The sequence below is a fragment of the Sinocyclocheilus anshuiensis genome, unplaced genomic scaffold (genome assembly GCF_001515605.1).
Source record: "Sinocyclocheilus anshuiensis isolate Anshui unplaced genomic scaffold, SAMN03320099.WGS_v1.1 scaffold922, whole genome shotgun sequence".
NCBI lineage: Eukaryota > Metazoa > Chordata > Actinopteri > Cypriniformes > Cyprinidae > Sinocyclocheilus > Sinocyclocheilus anshuiensis.
In genome coordinates, this window is record NW_015539883.1 from 84,747 (window position 1) to 88,763 (window position 4,017).

The following is a 4,017-nucleotide window of genomic DNA, read 5'->3' on the forward strand; positions in this document are numbered from 1 at the left end:
ACTGTAACGAAAGTATTTGCAATTAGTTACTTTCCACCTCTGGAAATAACATCAGTAAAGGTATTTGTTCTCACCATGTTGTCACACTGTTTACAACCTCCACACTTAAAATTACCTGTTAAAGAACCAAGCCATGTTTTCTTCTCAAGGGCCGAAAGATAACTACATATCATCTTATTTCTTATAGTTGGCGGACGCCTATAACTAACCCTTGGTTTTTCTGGAAAAATTGTCCTTAGAGTACTATTGGTTTCTATGATGTCCCAATTAGAATATATAATGTGTTTATTTTGTGTTTAAGTTGTCGAGAAGAAAACCCGATTAGAATTAGTAGTCAAGTCAAGTCACCTTAATTTATATAGCGCTTTTAACAATACAGATTGTGTCAAAGCAACTGAACAGCATTAATTAGGAAAATAGTGTGTCAATAATGCAAAATGACAATAGTAAACACTAATTTTTCAGTTAAAGGCAGTTCATCATTGAATTCAGTGATGTCATCATCCAGCTCAGTTCAGTTTAAATAGTATATTTGCAATCAAGTCAACGATATCACTGGAAATGAAGTGTCCCCAACTAAGCAAGCCAGAGGCGACAGCGGCAAGGAACCAAAACTCCATCGGTGACAATTTGTTGAACATCAATTAAATTGTTACTCTTAAATCGGTTTGGACGTTTTTTGTATTTTCTAGTTCGGAGAACAGACACAATCTCCATAGTGTGATATCTAGGTGAAAGAGTTTCTATGTGCTGAGAATTAACTGATTTCTGTGACATGAGGCGGCTAGCAGACGGTCGGTTTAGCCAGTCTGTCTGCTTCCTGACCTGGGCCCCAGTTAGTCAAGTACAAACTCTAAGACTATGTGCCATATTTCTAGAGAGAAGAGCGGCACCACCCCAGGAGGGATGAAGACCATCTCTTTTCAACAGGTCAGGTCTGCCCCAAAAACTCATCCAATTATCTATGAAACCTATGTTATTCTGCGGGCACCACTTAGACATCCAGCCATTGAGTGACGACAGTCTGCTATGTATCTCATCGCCACGGTAAGCAGGGAGGGCTTTAATAGTATTAAAACATTGAACTCTATTTTTTTACTCAATAATTGTTTCCTATCCATAGATTTAAATCTCTCTGTAGCTCTTGTTAGAACTTTCGAATCATAACCTCTCTGTCGAAATCTACTAATCATATCTTGTAATTGAATTTCGAAATCATCTTCTAGGTCACAAATACGTTTCAAACTTTGGAACTGGCCATATGGAATATTCTCAATCAGCCAAGGTGGATATGAAAACTATTAGCTCTAAGAATGGTATTGTGATCCATTAATTTCCTACAAATCTAAGTGTGTAACTCACCATTAAAATCCTTAGTTATTTTTATATCAAGGAAATTAATTTCTGACCTTGTGTATTCCAGGCTCAATTTCAAATTACGATTTATGCCATTGATATATTCATGAAACCTATGTAATTCAGACTCCAAACCAGATCAAATCAACAAGACTTCATTAATATATCTACCCCACAGAAAAATTTTGTCCAAAAATAAATTGAAAGATGATTTGGAAAGACACTACAGTACGGGCAAACTTTCAACAGCAATATCCACAGCTGTTGTAATGTGTGGTATTTAAAAGTAGAGAAAGCAAGATCTAAACTCTAAAATAATAATAATAATAATTAAAATAATAATAATAATAATAATAATAATTAACTATGTTCTACGCAGTTCTTGCAAATGATCACTCAGTGCAACTTCAAATATTATTTTAACTGAAGTAATGGGTTTTTGACATGTATCACAATTTCAGTCCATTCTTACAAATCAAAACTTTAACTTTCCTCGGGTCAAAACATCCAAAGAACCTCTGTAACATGCTGCTTGGTTTTAGTCTTAATTTCATGTACTCCATTACACACACTGTTCTTTTGAGCTCTGACATTGCTTGAGGGAGAATGGGGTCATTACTTAATATTTTCAAAGATACCACTTCCACGTTCATGGAACATTTCAGCCAAAAAGTTACTGGAGGCACATTAGTCTGCACTTTCTGTCTTATGCCAAACATGAAGCAAAATAGATTAGTAGTTAGTCAAACAGTATTTTATATAATAACAGTAGGTTACCTTTGCTGCCCTCTCTTCTACATCATCAGAGATGGCTACTTCCCGGCTACATTCTTCCCGGCTACTGGTGTTCACCAGTAGACACAATTCACAGTACACAAAATGTAAGCTTTGCATTCAGCAATGCAAAGCTTGTTGAATGTGTGGAACCCATCATGTTCCACCTGATAGAATACACGCTTTTATGCCAAACTCTTCTCCCAATGCCTGTAGCACTCTTTGAGACTTTGGGCTAAAGTGAGGGATCTTCCACACAAGGTGTACCATCTCATCCAACTTGGCCACCACAGCCTTCTTTTCCTGACCTTCATCTCATTCTTTTTCATTCTTTCCATTTCCAACATCAAGCAGCATAACAGACTGTTTTTGTACTACTAAAATATCAGTCTTAAACTTTATCCAAGCAAGCCTCTGCTTTTCTCTAGCAAATACAAATCATTCTATTATACTATGTAGCGAATCAGCTCATAAGGGAAATATTAGTAATTAATCATAACTAGTTATAATTAATTATAAATATTTAGATCCGCTGTAGATATTTATTTGACCTCTCAGGGTCAACTTATTAAATATAAAACATGTACTTTTGTTAATAATACACATGTATCTTTTTCTCAGAAAAAAAAAAGAAATTGTTTTCAATATTGGATGCATTGTATCTGTGCTATTCTTATCCTTGATTGTCAGTGAGGATATTGGAAAAACAGTAGCACTTTTTCTTACACTAATTTTAGTATTTATATAATTTCTGTAAGTATTTCTCACCATTTATTGTACATCTATTTGGTAATAGTTTACAATGAAAATAAGCAGTTGTATAGTACTTGTATAGGAGGGTTATTTTAACTGTGGAGAATATATAAATGTAATCACAAGACAGTATCTATTTTGACTAAACGTTTCCATTTAGCTTTTATCATGTTAGGTCTGTCAATTCCCCTCCAGAATATTTATAAAGTGGTGGTCTCTGATAATATGTGTGCCATTTTCTTCTCTAGGGTATGTTAAAAAATATTCTGTTAGAATAATAAAATAGCTTTGCTGCACTAATTGATCTATGGATAGATTTTAAATTGGAATTAATTTAATTTACTGTTGTATAGACTTTTTGTGTTGTATAGACCTTTTATATTAAATATTTTGAATACAAAATTACCAGCAAGATACCAGTTGTAAGCAGTGTTGGGCAGTAACGCATTACTTAGTAACGCGTTACTGTAATTTTATTACTTTTTTAGTAACGGAGTAATTTAACGCGTTATAATTTTCAAAATAGTAATTAGAGTATAGTTACAAGCCGAGGTCTCTACCAGTGGCCTGTGGTCATTCGCAGACATCCTGGCGCCCAGTCTATTGGGTGAGGGGTCTGTGACGACTTGTTAATCTAATGAATAACTGATTTGTTAAATCAAATGAAAAATTGTGTTTTTGATTGGTCCAGACGCTACAACTAAGTTCATATCATTTACATTGCTCATTAAAGGGATAGTCCATCTGAAAATTTACTCAGCCTCATGTTGTTCCAAACCTCTATGCATTTCGTTTTTCTGTGGAACACAAAAGACAATATTTTGAAGAATGCTGGGAAGTCAAATAATGAATGATTATGTTGTGATCATGGCAACAAGGGCTATCAACCAGTTTTCCCCTCTGGGATGATGACAACATGACAGAAACAGCATTCAACCACAAAATAAAAGCTAAGGGCAAGTAAACAGTTCTTCACTGAACATCTAGCAACCTAACTGACATCTATCTTGGTAAAAACAGTGTGTCGAGTAAGTGTTGGTTTATTAGACAAGCAACTACCATGTATTTTTGGTACTACCAATTTTGTAGCAAAAACAGCTTGTAGTGTTTTTTTTTTTTTTTTTTTTTTTTTTT